Genomic DNA, 23,860 nt, shown 5'->3' on the forward strand with positions numbered 1-23,860 from the left:
AAAAAATAAATTAAAAAATTAAAAAAAAAAACAGAAGTAAACTTACTAATATCAGAAAAAAATAGACTTTACCCAATGAATATATTATCAGGGATCAGGAGGAGCATTGAATATTGATGAACATGTCAATTCATGAAAAAGTCATAGCAATTTTAAATGTATACATGAAGCACAGGGACTATTCAAAATCCATGAAGCAAAAGCTGACAGAAACAGACAAATCTATAATTATAGTTGGAGATTTCAACACTCTTCTTAATAATTAATGAAACAACCTAAGAGAACATAACTACGAATGTGAAAGATGAGAATACTATCAGCCAATTTGACCTAATGGATATTTTTAGGACACTCCACCCACCAACAGCCAAATGCCTTCAAGAACACACAGTGCATTTATCAAATAGATCATATTCTGAGACATAAAATAAACTTCAACCCATTTTAGAGAATTGAAATCTTATACAATGTGTTCTCTGATGACTCAGGAATTAAACTAGAAATCAATAACTGAACAGTATCTAAATAACCCATTAACGAAAGAGAAGGTCACAGGAAAAATGATACAATATTTGGAATGAAATGAATATGTAGCACATCATCAAAAAGTGGGAATGTACCCAAGGGGTGACTGAAGGGAACTCTATAGCTTCACATTCTTTTGTTAAAAACAGGAAGGTTTTGTATAAATATTCTAAATTTTCATCTTCAGAAGCTAGAAAAAAAAAGAGTAATTAAAACCAAAGCACACAGAAAGAGGCCTAGTCAGACACAAAGTGAAAAACACAGAATAGTTTGTAAAAGGCAGAGATTTTGATTGGTGTTTCTTTGAGTCTTAGATTTGGAGAGAATTAACATCTTCATGATATTTAATCTTTTAATCCAACAACATAGTTTGCTTTCACATTTATTTAGGGCTTTTAAATTTTTTTCTCAGAAAAATCCTATATATTTCTCATAGAGACATTGCACACATTTGGTTAGTTTTATTCAAATATAATTGATATTTTTGCATTCTCATTAATGGTATATTTTAACTTCATTTTCCAATGTTTGTGGTTAGTAAATCAAAATACAATGGAGGGGGTGCGAGGGCAGTTCAGTGGTAGAATTCCCATCTGCCATGCAGGAGATGCAGGTTCAATTCCTGGCCCATGCACTTCCCAAAAGCAAACAAGCAAAGAAACAAACGAAAAACCAAACAAAAGCAAAAAAAAAAACCAAAAAACATTCAACAAATGGTGCGACAATAAAGGTATACTCACATGGAAAACGAATGAAATGTGACCCCTACCATACAGCATAAAAAAAAAAAAATTTCAATGGAGCGTTATATTGGTTTTGAATCCACCTTTCTTGTTAAATTTTCTTAAATTGCTAATGATTTTTCTGTGCTCTTTTTAAATATTATACATAGAAAATTAAATAATCTCAATATTACCATTTGATTTCTTTATTTCCAATTTTTCCAATTATTTTCAGTTTAATTTCTTTTTCTTGCTAAACTTCACTGGGTAAGGCTATAAACAATAATGTTGTATGTAATTGGTGCTGGCAGTCATTGTAATTTTGAAAATTCTTACATGACACAATGAAAAAATCCAAAGGTAGTTTTGATTGATAAATACATCTACATTAAAATGAAAATTCCAATCGTGTTTCATTTTGTTCTGCTTTGCTTTGTTAGAGATGAGTACTTGATAAGCTGACACTAAAATTTATATGGACATGCAAAGGGGCTAGAATAGCCAAGAAACTCTTAAAAAAAAAAAAAGTTAGGAAGACTCTGTACCGAATATTAAAAGTTATTACAAAGCTATATTAACTGAGTCAATGTGAAATTGGCACAAGACTTGATAAATAGGCAAATGAATTGAAAATCAACTATCATGCATAAAAATCTTTGATGTGTGAAAATGCTGACACTATATAATAATAAGTAGAAGACAGAGATCAATAATGCTATGAAAAATTGCACATCTACAAGAAAAAATAAATCAATTGGATCTCTATTTTGTACTATACACAAAACTAATCCAGGTGAATTTTAGACCTAAATGTGAAAGACAAAATAATAAAGCTTTAGAACCTAACATATGACATTTCTTTATGAAATCTAGGAAAAGAAAGATTTATTAAACAGAGGATTAAAACCACGAAAATCAGATTGATAGAGATGATTACATTAAAATTGAGATCTTCTATCAAAATATGCCATAAAGAGAATAAAAATATAAATATAAAATAGATTAGATGCTTGTAACAATATAAGAGACAATAAGGTTATTTTGTGATAAATAATGAGCTCCTACAGATCAATGACAAAAAGTCAAACAACCGGATTGATAAATATGTCTACATTAAAATCAAAATTCTTAGTATTAAATATACATGACACAATGAAAAATCCAAAGGTTAACAAACAAATGGAATGTGTTGAACCTCATTACTTACCAAACATTGCAAATTACAACCACAGCCATCAGATTGCTAAAATCATAAAGACTGACAATAGTAATACAATTTTGAGAACGTGGAGAAATGTAATGCCATAACTGCCGGTGGGACTTTAGAAAGCAGTTTGCTATTTTCTAGTAAAGTTGAAATTGTATATGATTTATAAAGTAGCAATTCTACTTGTAGGTATGTACCCTACAGAACAAATACTCAGAGCACCGGGCAGTATATTCAAGAGTGTTCAGATCAATAATTCCAACTGACCACCATTGAAACACTCAAATGTCCAGAGCCAGTAGAATGGATGAGCAAATTGTTACCTAGTCTACAATAAAATATTATATGGAAACAAAAAATGAATAGACTATAGCTACACAGAATTATATGTATTCACCATAAAAACTAAGGTGAAAGAAGTCAGAAACAAATGAATATTTAGATATTCCATGGTTCCATCTATGCAGAATTGACAAAAATAATTATATTGACTAAAATGCATATGGTTAAATTTAAAATAAAAATCAAAGGACATGATTACCATAAAAGCCAAGATTACTTCCTGGAGTTGGGTTGGAGAGGGAGTTGATTGGGTTGAGCATGTCGGGGGGGCTTCTGGGGCCCTGAAAATATTTTATCACTGGATCTAGATGTGTTTAAGTGGATGTTCTCTTTACAATACTATGTTAATTGTACATTTATGCTTTATGTAATTTCTGTATTTTGTTTTATAATAAAAACAATGAAAAAATTGAAAACCTGTTTCTCGAATTGCTTGCACATATGAAGACTGTCAGTCAAAAATAGCTTTAGATTTTTGGGAACAAAAGATGACTAGGCAAAGTCTCTGAAGTTCATACACTTAGAAGAATAGTTGAAGAACCATCTTTTGTCCATACCATTCAGAGGGAAGGAACACAGACTTCACCTGGGGAACTGGGGAAGAGTTAGCAGAAAGGTGATATTTCAGAAGGTTCTTGAAGTTTGAATTGGAGTTTTTCTATCAAATAAAGATGTAATGTTCTATTCAAAGTCTATATTAAGGGCAACTGCTATCTTGTCACATCACTTTTAAAATGTATCAACAATATTATTATATTAATACGTTCATGAATTTCATTAGCATTTCATTATTTATTTGTATTATTATGTATGTAAGATAAAATGTAACTTTATAAATGATCAACTGTATTAATAAGTCATCTCAGTGCTCTGGTAGACAATACTTAAAATTTTTTAAAGTTTAAATGTTTTAAAATTCTATTTTATATTTGTTTCATTTTTTTAAAAAGCATATCAAATTCTGTTAGTAAACACATGTCTTAAGAACCCTTGAGGGAAAAATTCAAAGTAAGCAAAAAATCCAGATTAACAAAATGGAAATAAAAGCCAACAGTAAGAGAGATACCATGTTATAATATATTAATTTAATAAAATATTTTCACCACATAAGCTGTACTGTAAAAGACTTCCTTGAGTTCTGATAAGAAAGAAAACACTTTGCCCTAGAGTAATTTCGAAAGATTCTTGAAGAAGATGGAAGTTGAGCGTAGGCATTGAAGGTTGGGTAGGATTTCAGGTAGGAGTTATGGGGAGGACATTCTCCGCATCAACAAAATATATTCTTTGGGAAATGATGATTAGACTGGTTTAGCCAGAGGAGAGGGTCTTCCTGTGGAAAGAATGGGTGAAGATGTTGGCCAAGGGCCAAAGGTTGGTGAGCTTTGATTGCCAGATGAAAGAAGTAAGTATTTATCCCACAGGGCAGTGAGAATAAGGATATAACCTGATGCAAGTGATAACATGGTGATAGTGCCTTGCAGAGATTGGCATACGGAAGTAAGAAGTTACAACTGGTGTATCTAATCCTGAAGTGTTAAGGGTGGGTGCTTTAAAAGAAAGGAAGAGAGAATGTTTACAATAACCATTCAAATGTGAAAGTGCATGAGGTGAGAACATAACTATGATTTTTAACTCCTGGTAACTGAAGGAATGATGGTGGAAATGGTGGGTGATATTTAGGACCAAAAGAACGTAATGGAGAAGGAGTTTTGGAGAAAAGAATAAATTTGGGGTATGTCAAACTTAAGGAATGAGAAACATAGTTCAAGTAGAAATGTTCAAATGACTATTGGAAATGGAGAATTGGTACTCAGGCAATAGAGAACAGGAGATGTTTATTTGTGTATGTGTGAATGAGACTTTTAAAGTTGCAGTTATAGATGGACATCTCAGGATGAAAACTTAAAGAAAATAATAGGCGGCTGGGGACTGAGTCTTGGGAACACCCAAGTTTAGGAAGTGGAGGTAAAAGAGGAGGCAGCAAAGGAATCTGGGACAGGGTGATTAGAAACATATGAAAAAACAGAAGAGAATGGCTTTGGAGAAGAGGTGTTGATAACAGTTTGTGTCACCACAAATTATAAAAAATGAAGGCAAGGAAATTGGCTGAAGTGTTTGTGGTTAGATCAGTGATAATATCAGGAATGCAGTTTCTGTGGAATGGGGGCAGAGGACAAATCTTCAGGGCCCTAGGAAAGTGTCTGGAAGTCCATTCACAAACGTTATGAAAATCAGAGCACAGAAAGAAAATCGGATTATGGATAGAGCAAGCAAAATGTCATTTATCAGGCAATTAATATAAATTTATCTTCAAAGATGGAAGGGGCGTTAGAGATTATTGAGTTCAAAATAGTTATCTGACTGCCTAGAGGATAAATACAGTCTCCAGGCTGCGCCACAGCAGAAGATACTGTTCACTTAAGGACAAAGGGGTGCTTACAAAGTGAATTAGTTGTGGACATTCAGAAATGAGAAGATCTTACATAAAAGTCCCTAATTTCTAACTTGCCTAGAATATTTTAGAATCTTGCTTACACAGCCTGTTTTCCTATATACCTTTAATCACCGGAATTGAGTAGCGAGTAGACTACCTGGGACTGTGCATTATACTAACCTTCTGTGTCCTTGTACATATTTGAATTGGAAGGCCATAATTAGCTAAACACCCTCTTTTTCTTTTATTCTTTTTTTTTGAGGGGTACATGGTCTGGGAATTGAACCCGGGTCTCCCGCATGGAAGGCAAGCATCCTACCACTGAACCACCCGTGCACCTGCCCCCCTCTTTTTACATAACAGGAAACTAAAGTTCAAAACTGAGGCGTGACTTGCCTCAAAAGTAACATATCTGGCCAGTGGAAGAATCTCTTTCAAAGCCTGTTTTTCCTGATTCTTAATTCACTTGGCCTTCTACCCTGTTAACTTGTTTTCCTCTGGCTGGGTACTCTCTTGAGGACTGGCCCATGGAAATTTCCATCTTCCTTCCAGTTTCCAGTATTGCCAGATGGCACCTATATAATTTGGTTGGTTCTGCCTCTGACCAGGTTCTCAATGCTTTTCATGTGGTCCAGATGGTGACCAAAGCTATCCCCTGGACAAGAAGGGAACACTCCTGGCCACCAATTCCAAGCTCATTCTTTTCAGAACTTTGGCATAATGCGAGGCACATAAATTCCCCATAAGGTTTCTTTTATGGAGATTTTTGAGGCCTAAGTGGAATGATGTTAAACAATGACTCTCATGCATGGCCTCCCAAAGTAGAAAATTAAGTTCAGTTCTCTGAAATGAATACCAGAGCGTGTTCTCCGTGCTGCTCCACCCAGTTCTATAGTTGGTCTGTCAAGGGAGTTTGGATATTGTGTTTAGATTTATATACTCTATGCTTTAGGAAGAAAGTTCAAATACAATAGTGTTTTTAAATTTTTCTTCTAGATGTTATGAAAAATCACTAGACTTTCAAAAGCATTTCTTTGATATTTGAAGAGGCCATGTTGTTTTTAAAGGAAAAATAAATACTGCATTGTTGGCTAGAGCATAAGCCAGTCTCTAACCTACTCACATGGGAAGGATTTTCTGAAAGCTTGAGGTAAAAGCTGCATTCATGTCTTTTTCTCTTCTCACCAACAGCCCCTGCCCTTTCCACTTATGACAGCTGGTGACATTTCACTGTTGGCTTTAGAATTGACAGTGTCAGCTTTGTCTGCTCAATGTTAAAGATATAACGACTTTTTAGAAATTTGAGAATACTTAAATTTCAAAGAAATATGACTCCTGATATAAATTGTATCTTAGAGTATACCAAACTGTATATCAAACTGGCCAACTCTTTTCTCAGCTTGACTCTTTTACATAATGCCTCGCCAAACACAGCCTGTATAGTCAGTACATACTAATGGTATGACTTTTTTCCCCCACCCTCTTCCTCTAGAGCTTGTGGTTTGGTAGGCCATACAGACTATGGCAAACCAAACCACAAGTTATCATTGACATCAGTTTTACAATGTTTTCCCACTGCATCACTTGGATCTCCATATTTCCAGTCTGTGATAACAGCTTTCTTTGCTGCCTAATGCCACACCACATCTTTAAAGTTTTATGAAGGCAGTGTCCCACTGCTAGTACTCTTTTCTCTATTAGTCAGCTTGCACTAAGTTATGGAGCAATAGTAAACAAACCCTGGAATCTCAGTGGTTTAATAAATAAAGGTTAATTTCTTTCTCAATCTCTATTTAATTTAGTTGAGTTGCTCTCCTTTACTTGTGAAGCTGTTCACTTCAAAACATGGCCACTGTGGTTGCCTCCATGGATGATCATGCATTGGATTTTTCTTTTATTAATTTATTTTATTTTATTTTTTAAATACCAAAAAACACCAAGCACAAACATTCTTATTTTGATCATTCCATTCTCTCTATATAATCAGTAATTCACAATATCATCACATAGTTGCATATCCATCATCATGATCATTTCTTGGAACATTTGTGTCTATTCAGAAAAAGAAATCAAATGAAAACAGAAAAAAAATTATACATACCGTGCCCCTTACCCCCCCTTTCATTGATCACTAGCATTTCAAACTAAATTTATTTTAACATTTGTTCCCCCTATTATTTATTTTTATTCCATATATTCTACTCGTCTGTTGACAAGGTAGATAAAAAGAGCATCAGACACAAGGTTTTCACAATCACACAGTCACATTGTGAAAGCTATATCATTATACAGTCATCTTCAAGAAACATGGCTACTGGAACACAGCTCTACATTTTCAGGCAGTTCCCTCCAGCCTCTCCATTACATCTTGGATAACAAGTTGATATCTACTTAATGCGTAAGAATAACCTCCAGGATGACCTCTTGACTCTGTTCGGAATCTCTCAGCTATTGACACTTTGTCTCATTTAGCTCTTCCCCCTTTTGGTCAAGAAGGTTTTCTCAATCCCTTGATGCTGAGTCTCAGCTCATTCTTGGTTTTTTCTCAATCCCTTTATGCTGAGTCTCAGCTTATTCTAGGATTTCTGTCCCACGTTGCCAGGAAGGTCCATGCCCCTGGGAGTCATGTCCCATGTAGACAGGGGGAGGGTGGTGAGTTTGCTTGTTGTGTTGGCTAGAGAGAGAGAGGCCACATCTGAGCAACAAAAGAGGCTCTCTTGGGGGTGACTCTTAGGCCTAATTTTAAGTAGGCCTGACCTATCCTTTGTGGGGTTAAGTTTCATATGGAGAAACCCCAAGACTGGGGCTCAGCCTATAACTTTGGTTGTCCGCACTGCTTGTGAGAATATCAAGAATTCAACTTGGGGAAGTTGAATCTTCCACTGTTCTCACCATTCCCTGAAGGGGATTTTCATGCATTGGATTTTATGAAATAGGCACAAAGTGGTATATTGCTTCCCTCCACAAGTCACTGGCCAAAACCCAGTCACTTGTGCTTAACTTCGGGAAAGACGGGAGTTTTAGTTTTCTTTTATTTGGAGGAAAAAAAAATGGGATTGGTAAACATCTTCACAATCCTGCCACGATGCAGGTCTGAATATATCATGACTTTGAACTGTGAGCTGTGCTTATTTTTTTAAAATAAGTATCTTCTGACAAAAGCATGTGACAGACTCTATATTTCAGCTCTATGATTTGATCAAGAACATTAGAAAATCAACAATTGTGTATTCAGAGGGATCAGAGTGTCAAATGTCATCTGTGCTTGAGACCTTCTAAATAGATAAGTAAAAAGGTTTAAATGTATATACTAGGTTGTTAGAAAATCTGATTGTTTGGGAAAGAATCAACATATAAAATGTTTCTGAGTGTGTTGGTATGATAATATAGAAAGGTAAAATGTTTTTTTATCTCAAGATTATATCTAGCCAGTAAACTAAACTTCAAACAAATTTTTTTTCACAGTAATCTGATAATTAAAAAAGCCAGTTAACAAGGAAGTAAATAAGACAAAATGTTCAATTGCTCAAGGTTGAAATGTAAATTTTTAAAAAGTCTATCAGTTTTGACTGCCTGGAGCTCAAGGTTTTGAGCAAAGCAAAACGGCTGATAACTTTTTTTTTGTGGGATTTATTATCTCAAATTTTGGCACTCATTTATTAAATGTTTTAATTGAAAATTTAAATTTAAAAATGCTCTTAGTAAACATAAGAAGTTCAGAATTTTCAGTTTGAGATATCTTTATCGTATGCACAATTATTGGTAAATTAAGTGTGTATGCATGCATATACGTGTGTATGTTTGTGAACCATAAATATTTGAAAGGAATGTGTGTTTGCTTAGTGATGATTAAGTATTTTCAACGGAATGTACAATTAAGGCTCAAGAATGTTGTAGTCTAATCCAAGAAAAGATTCTAGTTTTTCTACTAGAACTAAAATAGGTAAAATTTTCTGTGGCTGTAATTTTCTTATTTTTCTCTTCTTGTCTTATTAAAAAAATTCTGAGTTGATAATAGAGGGTACTTTATAGTGTGTTTGTAATTACACTCAAAGTATCTTTTAATACAAATATACTATTACTTTTATGAATGTATGATTTTGTAATCCTCACAAAATATTTGGACCTCATTACACTTAAAATTTTTGGATTAAAGTTTTAAATTGTTACATTTTATCAATTTCTCTAACAATTTTTAATTTTAATAATTTTACATAGTATATTTGATTAACACTAATTGGGTTACATTATTTTATATTTTTATACTAAATGAAATAATGATATTTATCTGAAGATATTTAAAAGTTGGGCTTTAACACTCAAATTTTCTGAATTAAAAAAATAATGGGGTTTAGTAAAAGAGAAAAAAACCTCTAGTAGGTATTATTTTTAAATACTCATGCATAAGACACAGTTGTTTGAAAAACTGAAGATACTGAAGTTTTAAATACAAATATATAGTTTAGATGACAAAACATAGAACAATGTATTAAAGTCGATAAAAAATACTGTGTATGACATAGGAGAGACACTGGTATCTTTGAAAAGAGGACAAAATGAATTGAAAAAAATTCATATGAGGACAAAATAAGACTCGCTAAAATTGGACTTGAATTGCCACATCTAAAATGTATGTTCTAAGAACCCATGTACCATTGTGAACAATTTGGTCCTAAACAGACTGATATGCAATTCAAGTGTGAATTCAAAGTTGTGAAAGAGATTGAATTATTACAATCCTTTTAGTATAAAAATGGGCTTAGATAAATTAACTGGGGCCTTTGAAGAATCATCCTGGACATAGAGTTCAGAATCTCTATTGATGAACTGAATTTATAGCCTTGGTGGCCACAGACTGACATGGACATTCTGTTTCTCTTAGCTGGATGAGTGTATGAGTCAGGGTTCTCTAGGGAAACAGAACTGACAGAAGATATCTGTAAATATTATGAGACTTTTGTAAGAATTATCTCATATCACTGTGGGGATGCACAATTCCAAATTCCACTCAGCCGGCTACAAGCTGGCAACTCAGATGAAGGTGCTCGATGAATTCCCCAGGAGAAGCAGGCTGGCTAAAGTAGAGAAGGAAATTCTCTCTTCTGACTGCTGAAATCATCACTTCTACTTTTGAAGCCTTCAGCTGATAGGATGGGACATCTCTCCCTGTTGAAAACAATCTCTTCAGTTGATTGTGAATGTAATGGGCCATAGATGCAATCAACTTACTGATGATTTAAGTTCATGAAATGTCCTCAGTAACAATTAGGCCAGGGTTTACTTAATCAAACAACTGGACACCATCACCTGGCCAAGTTGACACATGAATCCAACCAGCACAGGAAGTAAATATGTAACTCTGGGATGAAGAAGTGAATATAATTGCCTTGGAAGGCAGAAAAAAATGAATCTGTTAATTACATGAGTTAACTGAAAATTTATTAAAGAACCACTGAAGTTATATACAAGAGTTTCATGGACCATCTTCTCCACCTGCAATGACTTCTTTGCATGAGTCAATGTTCCCAGAAAACATTGCATGAGTCAATGTTCCCAGAAAAACTTACTTGCAAATTAAATTCCCTTAATCATTTCAAACAGTATTTAAAAATTTAAAGCATCTGATTTTCTCAGATACTTCCATTGTCTGGTAATTCTAGCAAGCTGCGGCATTCTAAACATTTAATCTATTCTTATAATTCTAATAAATCATACTCATGGCTTTAGCGGTTATTGTTGTAAGTTGTATTTATATAAGTATGGTAACATGCTGCATTACTTTGCGTATGCTTTATTTGTTAGACGGTGATATACTTAGAGAATTTCATATATTACTATCTAGTAGCTGAATGATACCACCATACAGAAACTGAAATCCACTTAGAGACCAATTTATACGTTGCAGGTATTGTACACAAAAGGAAAAATTTCTTTGAGCCACCTAAGAACAGAAATTTAACTACACCATTCAAATGATGGCATACCAAAGTCAACTGCATTATTAATTCTTATTATTCACCTTAAAGTTGTATTGTTATTGGGGATATTAGAAAAGTTTTATTTAAAAAATGTATAGTTTGTTGGGTAATTATCTGAATCATTGATAAGGTGGGGCGGGGGGGTTGAAGCAGTATGGAGTTCATGTACTTAAATGTCACAAAACCATGTTTTTAAATCTAATCCATTCCTGAGGGTATGAACCCATTTTAAGTACGACCTCTTGATGGGGCTATTTCAGTTAAGGTGTGGCCCACCTCATTCAGGATGGGATTTAATCCTTTTACTGGAGTCCTTTAAAAATGTGATGGAGAGAGAGAGAGAAGAGAAAGACAAAGAGAGAGAGAGAGAGAGAGAGAGAGAGAGAGAGATTGCATCAGGGAAGCAAGAAGCTGAAAGCATTGAAATATAGAAGAGAAGGAAGAGACCAGCAAATGCTGCCCTGTACCTTGCCATGTGGCAGAAGAGCTTTGTGGAGATGACCGGTAACCAGGCTTCTGGAAGAAAGTATCATTTGATGATGCCTTGATTTAGACATTTTTCACAGCCTCAAGCTACTAAATTTCAACTGGTATCTGCTTTAAGCAGCCTAGGAAGCCAAAATGGGGGTGTTGCAATATAATAACTAGAATGATGGTCTAAGAAACATAGGAGAGAATGCGTCATCCTGTAAAAGCTTGCATGCTAATGTTGCAATGAGGGTCGGAGAGTACAGAATTCCATTAACCCGAATCAGGCAGGGTGGAGGTTAGTTTTAATTTATAAGAATTTGTGTGCGTAGATACAGAATCTTGTCCAAACACTCAACAAAATTCTTAAATATGTGACTTTAACTTTCTGAGAATTAGTTTCCTCACCTGTAAAAATGGATATAATAATAGGTTATGTGATAGGATAGGATAGGATGATAGTGACTTTTTTTAGTAGTGTTGCTATTGAATGATGAATGAGGCAGGTTAGGCAAAAGCTTTTCTTTTGGTGTAGAAATGCATGCTAGGTTGGGCTGTGTGAAGAATGGAGTCCCTTCCTCTTCTTCCAAGAGAAAACTTGTCCACTTTTGTCTTCCCCCACCCTTATCTTGAGTTTCTTACTGTTTCTACATTTTACAACAACCTAAAACTATTCAAAATACTTTTGGTTGGATCCTTTCTTCCTTGCTTTTACCAATACTCCTTTCTTTCTTCTCCTTTTGGTTTCTGTCCATTTCAGTGATAATTCTACCGAGTGACGTATGGTTAAGGTTTTGTCTCCGGTTGGATCCCTGGTGGAGAGTGTTACGGGATAATAAGAGCTTTTATTACTCTTCTAAATTATTGAGGGTCAAAGTGACCTTAGACAGCTGGGATATCTGACCTTCATTCTTGCTACTACTTCCCTTTCTTTCTCCCATTTTCTCCCTCTCTCTCTGGACTTTGCTTTTCAAATCAGGGCTAATCATTTCCTTTTTTTTTTTTTTTGATGTTTCATAGCATGCCCTGATCAAACATTTTATACTGGAAAGTTTGCTTGAAAGGAAATTTCTCCAATAATTCTATTACTACTTTCTCTTTCTTTTCTCCCTACGTTCTCCTTTTCACATATTTTCTTTTCATCTCGTGCCGCCTTGCTGTCCATCTCTAGGGGAGATTATTCATGCTGACCTCTATGAGTGGGGCCCCCTGTAGTTGTGCATTAAGTGATCCTATTTCCATCCCAACTTTGTAGTTTTGTTAAAATAATACTCTGCAGAATCATATGAAATCTTATTACCATGAAATAATTTGGATGATTCAGTAATTTTTACTTTATAGATATTGGAGCTAAATGAACAGAAATACAGTAAAATAGAGATATTAATAAAATTGTATGAAGGGTATACGTATGGTTACTTTTTGCTTCTAAAATGACAATAAATCCATCTGACCCCATTTTTCTCAGCAAGGAAATAAAATTGAAGTCTTTTACAGTGTTATCCTTCTTGATTTGTGGGTTATGTTAGCCACTATATCCTGATGGAGTCTCATACATCAAAGGCAAATTTACTGAGAACTCATCAGTATAGCTGGGAACCCCCAGAAACCCTTTCCCCGCATCGCTCACTATACCCATTTTCCTGTGAGTGTATTACAGAGAAAAGCAACAGCAAATATTATCTATTTTAGCAGCTGCCAGTAGAGGTTGTGGACAATGATTTTACTGGGATAACCATGAAAATAACTCACATGCTCTTCAGTTTCAACACTTGCTTTATGTCAGAGACAGTTTCAGGTGATTGGTGTTAATTCCTTTCCAAATCATGGAGCTGTTTTTGTTTTCAAGCTTGCTAAGTTCTGTTGCCTGCTCTTTTCAACTAAGATCATAATATCTGAACTATTAGAGTCAGCATTTCAGAAAGTGTATCCCAGCCTGTAAATTCTTTGCAGGAATCATCCAATCTTGGAAATTTTGCTGGCATGCCAGTTCTTGCTCTCTCTACCACGCTTGAATAGTTAACTTCTTTTCACTATTCTTTTTTTTTTTTGATGATTAGGCTAAGAGAACTTAGAGATTATTTGTCCAGTTTAAATACAGTCTGTAGTTTCCCTGTATCGTAGATTATAATGAAATAAAATAAAATAAAAATAATGGAAGAAGTTGCAAAATTCTGATCCATTTCTTTTGTGTTTATTTTAGGTTCTTCCTGATTCCTTTTGGGTTTGTATCTGATTTGTGAATCCATAGCATAGGTCAATTTTGAATCCTCAGGTACTTGCATTGGTAAGTATTTAAACTATTAATCCAATAAGTCAATATTACCTGAGCACCTACTATGTGGGCCTCTTTCCCTTAACAAAACTTCCATGAACCATTCCTACTGACAGGACTGTGCTGGCATTCTCTGGAATGGTGACACGTTGTGGAAGACAAGAGCCACTGATTTAAAGGAGGGCTATTGATGAAAACCGAGAGGTCAAATGGCATAGTACCTGAACACAGTGATTTCTCAGTGAAGGATTATTTCTTTCATATTTTCAAATTATTTGAAATACTGTGGAAAGAACTTAGGAGAGTTGAGAGTTGAATTAAATTAAATAATCAAGTTACCTGCTCTTTGGAGAGTTGAGAATTGAATTAAACAATCAAGTTACCTCCTCATTCTCATTCACGTTGCTTTTCTTCCCCCTTGCATCAATTTTAAGAAAGCATGGTGGGCGGTGCAGTGGTGGCTCAGTGGCTGAATTCTCACCTGCCATGCTGGAGACCCGGGTTCGAATCCTGGAGCCTGCCTATGCCAAAAAACAAACAAACAAACAAAAGATAGAAAGTATGGTAAGGAGAGAGTCAGATAAAATAGAAGTAGAAAGCAAGACAAGAAAGAGGCTTGTGATGGGGAAAATGATAGAGGACATCAGAAAGCAGGAAAAAACAGGTTTTAAAAAAGGAGCAAAGAAAGCTAGCAGATAGGGGGCATTTGACAGCTGATAATAATGATGTTCTTCTATAGAGAGGAAGTGCACTAGCATTTAATGAGCATCTATTTCTCTGTGCTAGTGGCTTTGCAAACAGTTTTTTCCTTACAACAGTCTACTGAATTATTGGTGTCCCCATTTCACTTATGGGAGAATGGAGCCTCAGGGAAGGTGTGGGATCTGAGGTTCTCATTACGAATAATCAGTATTTGCCATGAGGTCTGTGACTCTAAAACTTGTGTGCTTTCCACTACATCTACAGAATTAAAAGGATGAAAATAAGGCTGTAAATGAATGGTTTGTTAATAAGAAGTTTCATAGCATCCAGACTACCTAAATAATGGGTGAAATAGAATTCACAATACAAGAGTTCCTACCTTTCAAAAGCCCCCCGTTTCATCACATAAAGACTAGTTATGCCACCAGGACCTTAGAACTGCTTACATTCCCAAGAAAATGCTCGAAATATCCACACTGGTTAAGGAAGCAATTCCCTGATGGGTGATTGGTGTGAGCTGTGCAGGATTGTATGGGCCAAACCTCTGGGCCAAGCCCCCTGCCCCCCTGCCAGGGTCATTTCTTCTGGACCCAGACTGCCTTGTCTGTTTATCACAGTGCATAAATTCGATCACTTACCCTAAGTGCCAGGTCTTGGGAAAAGCTGTGAAACACACCTTTAAATGCTGGTACCATCACAGCTAACTTTCTGAAGTATGATAAACATAAAATTTTGTGGGCCCTTGTTAGAGCCAAATCTGACCAAGGTGCTGGGGATCAGCTGAGAGGATGGCAGCAGGCCTTCAGGTACGTGTAAATTAAAGGCAAACACTGCACTCCACCCCACAGGACTGGTGAAGTGTAAACCTGAGAAAGGTAGATGTGTAAATAAGAGAAACCCTTCACAGTTCTTGCAAGAAAACATTTTAGGGAGAACTTCTTTCTTAATACTGAGATGGGAAGGGAAGATAAGGTTGAAGATGTGTGGCTATATGGAGAATAATGGCAATTATTGTTTGCTTCATCATTTTCTTTGAGTCCCCTCTTAATCGAAGGTAACCTTCTAAAATACATTTTCTTCCTGAAACTCGTGCTACTTTAAGTGATGGTATAACCCAATGATATCCTGTGATGATCCTTTGAGAGGCCACAGAAGTTACCACTTGTGTGATATTTTCCTAAAGATATTCTATGATCCCTTGCTCTTGAATGGCCAGTTAAATCTATATTCAGTATTAAAAATGATTCATAAATACACATTGTCTTCAGAAGTTGTAAATATTTATTTACATGTGGCTACAGAGCTGCTCAGTGCTATGTCATCTAATGTCTGTTGTTTTTTATTGGTCTCATGTAATGAGATCTGCAAAGGTGCTTTATTCCAATTAAAAAACATAACCCACATTTCATATAAGTCCTCCAAAAAATGACTTGTCCCTTCTCCATTGTTTGTCTCATAAGAAATCATTGGTCAGAAATGTGAAGATCTTCTGGCCCTAGAGTGATGCCCCGATAAATCCTAGAGTGATGTGAACAGTAAATAAAAAAGCATTTGCAAAGTCCCCTTGGGAGAATGGCAAGAAAGGGGAGAAATTCAATTTTCCCACTTGGAGAATCCCTGATATGCTCACAAGCAGTGGGGATAACCAAATAAATAGGCCGAGCCCTCAATCTTGGGGTGTGATCTTATAAAACTGTTCCCCGCAAAGGATAGACTAAGCCTACTTAAAATTAGGCCTAAGAGTCACCCCCAGAGAACCTCTTTTGTTGCTCAGATGTGTCCTATCTCTCAGCTAACGCAGCAAGCAAACTCACCGCCCTACCCCCCTCTACGTGAGACATGACTCCCAGGGGTGTAAACCTCCCTGGCAATGTGGGACAGAAATCCTAGAATGAGCTAGGACTCAACATCAAGGGATTGAGAAAACCTTCTCAACTAAAAGGGGGAAGAGAGAAATGAGACAAAATGAAGTGTCAGTGGCTAAGAGATTTCAAACAGAGTCGAGAGGTTATCCTGGGAGTTATTCTTACTCATTTTATAGGTATCTCCTTTTTGATTTAAGATGTTTTAGAGAGGCTAGAGAGGGAAGTGCCTGAAATTGTAGAGCTGTGTTCCAGTAGCCAAGTTTCTTGAAAATGAATGTATACAGCTTTTGCAATGTGACTATGTGATTGTGGCAAAAAAAAAAGCTAAAATTGTGGATTTGTAACCCATGTCAAACTCTGAAATATGTTCTACAGCTAATTGTGGTGCTGTACTTTGAAATTTATAGCTTTTTGTATATATGTCACCTTTCACCAAAAAAAGAAAGAAAAAAGGTCGATTGTGATAATAAAAAAATATATTTAAGCCCTCTAGCCTTCTATATTCTAGAACAGCTAAAAGGAAAAACATGAGAAAATTGTATGGTAGACCATGAAACTTTAGGATCTGTCCTATAACTATTTGTCGAAGAGTGCTTTGAAAACTATTGCTTTTTTCTTTGCTTTGTACATATGTTATCCTATACAATAAAAAAACTGAAAAAAAAAAATGAAAAAAGATCTTCTGGCCCAACACATTCAACGAAATTTGTGATTAGAAAAAGCCGAGGAATAAATAAGTTCAGAGGTTTCCATATTTATGCATCCTCATGTGATGGCCAGCAATAAGTCAAGTTCTGATGGATAACACTTTGGTTAGTATAAATGCTTGTATTTTTGTGCTCAGGGGAAATTCTTACCTGCCTAAGAACTTATTATGTATCTCAGATTCTAGGTCATAAACTTAAGCATGGCACTACCCACACAAAAAAGTCCAAGCAAGATCACAGATTGCTCTTATTTTATAGCCCCATTTGTTAGGATAATCAATTTGCAAATATTTACAGTCTCAGAATCCCCAGTCACAAAATTCAAGAGTTTGGTTTACTGTGAGAAGAAAGATGTATCATCTGCTGCTTACCAGGGTCTAAGAACTGAAGATCTGCCCTGTATTTCCAAAGTCTAATTCTTTCCCCAGTGAGAGGTTTAATGGCCTGTTGTGTTAAAATATAACACATTTCCCTCCTCTATAGTTAAGTCTAGGAGATTGTTGTCACTCCTTAAAAAATACATACATTTTACCACTACAAGCAATTGATTCTATTAAGCCTGGAAAGGATCAAGCTATTGCTTCAGGTGCAATTGTCTAAGAAAGGATTCTTCCTAAGGAGTATGAAGTAGCAGACTGAAGACACTCCTACAGAGACTAGCAGTGATGAGACCTTGCCTTCTGCAGGGATATATTCTGAACCATGTCTTATGTCATATGGAATGAAGTACTTACTTCTTACCAAAAGGGTTATTTTCATTGGGATTTGCTTTATGACCTTTGTCCCTTGTGTGTATATTTCTGATGTGGCATGCTGGGCTGCTTGTTTAAATTAGCCCGTGCTTAAAAGAATGCAATAAAAAATGTGAATGCATTTCTGAAATTCTTTGGAATGTTCTGGCTATTTGCAAGAAGTGTCCTGCTTCCAGCTTATTTGCATTTGGCTTGACAGGTGCTGACTTTCCCTGAGTTAATACAGTGTAACAAAGAGATATACATTTCATATTTATCTTTAATGTCAGAAAAACCCATATGTTAGCCTCACTATGCATGCTTAATCTAATCCTTCATAAAAACTCACATCAATAGGTACTAATTTGATCATCTTACTGATAAGGAAATTGAAGCTTTAAGAAATTAATTGCTCTAGTTGGCACTGCTAATAAAGTTTGGAAGATTCAATCTTCAGGAGTAGCTTATATCAGAGCTTGCGCCCATAAAATTCAAGCTTTATAATGTCTGGTATGTTTGGAGGATGCTGCAATGTGCTGGTTTGAAACTGTTATGTACCCCAGAAAAGCCATGCTCTTTTAATCCAGTCTTGTGGAGGCAGACCTATTGCTTAGAGTGGGACCTTTTGCTTAGATGGAGATGTGGCCCCACCCATTCAAGGTGGGTTTTAATTAGTTTACTAGAGTGCTTAAAAGAAGCGACACAGACAGCTCAGAGCTGATACAGAGAGCTCAGAGAACAGTCGCCTAGACACAGATGCTTGAAGACACCTGGAGAGCACAGCAATCAGAAGATGAAGGCAATGCAAGCCGGGATCTAAGGACTAGGAGATGCCAGCCATGCACCTTCCCAGCTGATACAGAAACCCCGGACGTGATCAGCCTTTCTTTTCTTTTTTTTTTTTTTAACATGGGCAGGCACCGGGAATCGAACCCGGGTCCTCTGGCATGGCAGGCGAGCATTCTTGCCTGCTGAGCCACCATGGCCCGCCCTGATCATCCTTTCTTGAGTGAAGGTATCCTCTTGTTAATGCCTTAATTTAGACATTTTTATGTTCTTAGAACTGTAAACTTGCAACCTGATAAATCCCTTTTGTAAAATCCAGCCCATTTCTTGTATATTGCATCCTGGCAGCATTAGCAAACTGAAACGCACATATAAGCTTATGATTCATTAGCTCAGTCACTATTTTTTGTCTGTCTTTTCTCTGTTAGCTGGCACACGTATCTATGCTCTTCAAAATGATTTAGATACTCAGTATTAGGTTCCCAGAACTGCCGTAACAAAGTACCACAAACTGGGTGGTTTAAAACAACAGAAATGTATTGTCTCACAGTCCTGGAGGGTGGAAGTCTGAAATCAAGATGTAGGCAGAACCATGCTACCTCTGAATTCTGTAGGGGGAGGACCCTTCCTTGCCTCATCTTAGCTTGTGGTGGCTGCCAGAAATCCTTGGCTTGTAGCTGCATCACTCCAATCTCTGTGTCCACCATCACAAGGCCTTCTTCCCTCTGTGTACGTATCTCTGTGTTTTGTTTCCTTCCCTTTTGTAAGTACAGCAGTTGGATTTAACTCTCATTCACCGTGACCACAGTTTAATTATAACTGCAAGGATTTACAAATAGAATTACATTCTGAAGTTATGAGTGAACATTAGTTTTTATGAGATACTATCCAACCCACTACATACTCTATGTACATAAATTAACAGTATTTTCCCCACCGGGCTGTTGTTCACCTTCTCTACCAAGCTTACTTCCTCTTGTTAGCTTTATGATGACACTTTTCTTGAATTTCCAAGGGGGAATCAGTTCCTCTCTCCCCTCTGCTCTTAAGGCACTTGCTCTTAATTCTTATAGCAATTATGAAATTATTGCACAGCTATTAGCTCTCATGTCTTCTCCCTCTATTAGGCTCTAATCTACTGAAACATGGGTATTATCTATTTGAAGCAGCATGAAGCACAGTTCTAAATCCGTTAGACAGAGAAATGGTAGGCGATGCAGGAAGATGTGAAGGATGAGAAAGGAATGCTGCCATCTAATAAGTTAATACTGGCACTTGCTTTATTATCCAGAAAAGCATTTGATTTTTAATCTGCATTTCTATGATAGAAGAACTACTGTATAATTAACATGACCCAGGCTTGGAGGGACCAGAAGCTTATACAATTTTGGAACATCCTCCTTAAAAAAAAAATACAAAATTACAATACAAAATTATACCAAAAGTAAATAGTTGCTACTAACAAGAAGCCATAGGAAGTTACAGATTTATGAAAACTGGGAACTAACACAAACCAAATAAAATCTAGAAAATAACATTTTAATTACTAGGCTGCCCTCTATTAATATATGACAATGAATTTTTACTAATATATTTCCCTACCATCTTTTTTCCTACTTTTTTGACTATATATTTTTGATCATCTGTCATAAGGCAAACAATTTCATAACATTTTCATGGAGAAAATTGAAAGATGATTGAGTGTTTCCTCAAGCACGATTGATTAAATTTTATTTCTATTATTAATAGCATAGGAAAATTTCTTTCAGCTTCATAATTTGTTATAGGTAACAAAGTTTAGAGTCGTTTCCAAATTTGAAATGACCTCTATCAAGCTTCCTTCATATATGAGCCACACAATTTGAAAGAATCTTCCACAGGCTAGCTGCACCTTCATGTCATGACACCATGTGAGTTGGCAAAGTGGTTAGTTAAAATGCTTTACAATTATTCTTTAAAGAACCATTGGTGGGCAATGGTGGCTTCGTGGCAGAGTTCTCGCCTGCCATGCTGGAGACCTGGGTTCGATTCCTGGTGCCTGCCCATGCTAAAAAAAAAAAAAAGGAACCATTGGAAAAATGATCCATGTCATAGTTACCTGCCTTTGAGTAGATGATCTGATATATCAAATATATCTGATTTAGCAACAGTGAGATCTTTGTGGACTTAAAAGACAGCCATTTGATTGTAGCATTGGAGCTCTAGAGTGCAGATTTCAAGTTGAAAAGGAGGAACTAGTTGTTGAGGAGAAATGGAGGTAACAGGTATAGAATACACACTTTAAATTTTTGTAGAGTAAGTAAAAGTAAGATGCTAAAAAGGAACACCAGTAGGCTGACTAAAAAATTGAGAGGGGAGAGGCTGTTTTCATTTCTAAAAAAGAGGAACATCTTATCTGAATATGGCTTGAAGGCAGAATTGGAAATTTGTCTAAGGTCTCTGACAGATATGCACAGTTTGGGGGAGAGTGTTAACATCAATCACCAGTGTAAAGAAATACCTCCCCAAATAACTTTTTGTGCACCTGGCACTCATAAGTTCAGCTGCATCAATATTTTAAGTTCTTCAGCTTGTACCATCTTTCAGGAAAATTAAGTAGTTTCTTCTATGGTATACAGGTATTCCCCCTCCTTCCTTGGGCTCCCCTACAAAATGTTAGGAAAAACAAGTTTTTCATCTCAATATTTTTGTATCAAAGGGTTCTCTATTGGAATGATGAGCACACTTAAGTGTGAATAAGTTGGGTAAAGATGCAGATTCAAATGCAATAGAAGCTGGGTGGCATGGGGACTCAATGAAAGGTTGAGTTCTGCAGAAGCAGAAGGGTAAAGACAGACTTGATATCCAGATTTCGCCTGCTTTACAGAGGAGAAATCTGAAGCTCAGAGAAATTAAAGGACTTAGGTTGCTTGGGGTTGCTAATCAGGGCTTGAGCCTTTGTCTTCACATCTTCAGAGCCCCATGCTATTTCTGTAACTGTGCCTGAGAGAGCTGGTATACCCGTATTGTTAAGAGCATGAGGTTTTAGAGTCAGACTATGTAGGTTTGAATCTAAGCCTTTCCGCATATTACTTGTATGATCTTGGACAAATTATTTAATCTTTGCATATCCTGTTTTCCTGATCAGAAAACAAGGATAATTTGTGATAAGATTAAAGGAGTTACTATTGCAAGAGCACTTAGAGCAGGGCATATAATAAGTACCAGGTAACTATTTGTAAAATAATTGAGAAATTCCTTTCTCATAGCCTACAGTGTGGAAAACAGTACTTTATTAGCTTGCCCCAAGTATGCATTGCAATGCATTGCCTCTTCCTTACCTTTATCTCTTCACCCATGCAGTATACATGCACTTTGCCAAGTCTGCTTTCCTCTTCCCACTCCAAGAGAAGTACAGCCCAGACAGAGGTGGGCAGTATCTGCCTTCAGTGCAAAGCTAGAAGGTGGTTTAAAGCAAATAACTCCAGCAACACTGAAAAAGAGTTTTCTAGCTCATTCTGTGACTTTGCCTTTGCCTGTAACCACTGAGACATTCAGGTTTCAGTTTTTACATCTTTTAAACTATTACCCACATATAGAAGAACAATTTCTGCCTTGTCTCCGCCCCCACCAAGGCATTCTAATATTAGAATTCTCTATCCAGCCAGAAAATTTGAAATTTATAGCAGATTTCAAAAATCTGTAATTATTGTTTTTCCTGTTTTTTCCCCCTATCTTTTCAGAAAAAGAAGCATTCTTACTTGTCATATGTGGCCAGTCCTTTTTTTTTCTACCTCAATTCTAAGGGCAAAACAGATATGCATTTAAAAATCAGAACTTTTCTCTCTGATAGTATCCAGCAATTCCAAATTGCCTTGCTATTTGGTGATGGGATTTCCATTTGATGGTCTACGATCGCATTACACATGGGCGTGTGAACAGCTGTTAGTCTGCCTGTGGGGCCGGAAGTCCTCATAGCAACCAGAAGTTGTTTCTTGTTCCTCCCTGTGGTCACAAAGCTGGGGCTGGTGAGGAGTTTCCCAGGTGAAATGCTGACTCGCTCAGCTGTAAAGGACTGTGTGGCAGGCATGCTCACACCCATTGCTGGGAGAGCAGATCAGCACATTGATTCTGCAAGGGTCTATGGCAATATGCATTAAGAAGTCTTAAAATATCCAGTCTCTGATTTGCTAATTTCATATCTTTGAATTTTGTATTCATAACGAAATACTTAGACAAATGTGCCAAGGTGTATGAAAAAAGATGTTTATTAAATGACTGTTTATAAGAGCAAAACAACTGGGAACAACCCAACTGTCCATGAGCAGGGGATTGACTAATAACTTATGGTACATTTATATAATGGAAGGTCAGGCAACTATTTAAAATAATGATATATAATACAACCATCATGCATAATATACATGGAAAGTATGTATATTTTGCTTTGGGAATGGATTATAGTAATGCAAAAAAGAAATAAATGTTTGCATTTATTTACTGATGAATGAATTTTTCTATACTTAAAAAATCAGAAAACATAGTCTCCAAAGCGACCAAAAGTATTAGCAGTAGTTGTCACAGATTGTGGGGTTATGGATGATTTTAATTTTCTTATTTTAACTTATTTATATTTCTAATTTTTAAAAATAATGGCTTGTGTTACTTGCATAATTAAAATGACCATGTGGCATAGTTTGTATATAACAGAGTGTGGTATAAGCAGTTCTTCCATATACCCTTATTTAGAAAAGTTTATATCTGTGAACATATGTTTGTAACATTTCAATATGTCAAAACAAGGAAGAGAGAAGCAAGATGGCTTCTTGCAATGCTGCATCAGTTATCATAGAGCTGAAATCACTTTAGATAGGTTTATTTTGTTGATTTTTACAAAACCATAGCTCCATGAAGTTAGACCTCTGTAAGGCCCTTGTTTTATAACTCTCAAATCTATGTTACAAAATCCAGAGATTGGCTGTCTTCACAGTATTTGGGATGAATGTACAAAATCCAAAAAAAAAAAAAGAAAAAAAGAAAGAATAAAAACAAAAACCAGTATATGTACTTATTCTTTATTTTACTTGGAGAACTTTCTAAAGAAATATCATCAGTGCCCAAAATTCCGTAGCATTAACT

At 36.0% G+C, this 23,860-nt stretch overlaps 1 long non-coding RNA gene across 4 annotated transcripts in view; it reads left to right on the plus strand.

Moving 5' to 3' along the window:
* The window catches only part of LOC143666062 (uncharacterized), a 139,347-nt gene that overhangs the window by 109,011 nt on the left and 6,476 nt on the right, over positions 1-23,860 (plus strand). For all 4 annotated transcript variants that reach the window (XR_013167352.1, XR_013167351.1, XR_013167349.1 and 1 more), the window contains one exon: positions 13,880-13,963. This is a non-coding gene — a long non-coding RNA (uncharacterized LOC143666062). The remainder of the gene's footprint in view (positions 1-13,879; positions 13,964-23,860) is intronic.

Source organism: Tamandua tetradactyla, chromosome 22, assembly GCF_023851605.1.
Source record: "Tamandua tetradactyla isolate mTamTet1 chromosome 22, mTamTet1.pri, whole genome shotgun sequence".
NCBI lineage: Eukaryota > Metazoa > Chordata > Mammalia > Pilosa > Myrmecophagidae > Tamandua > Tamandua tetradactyla.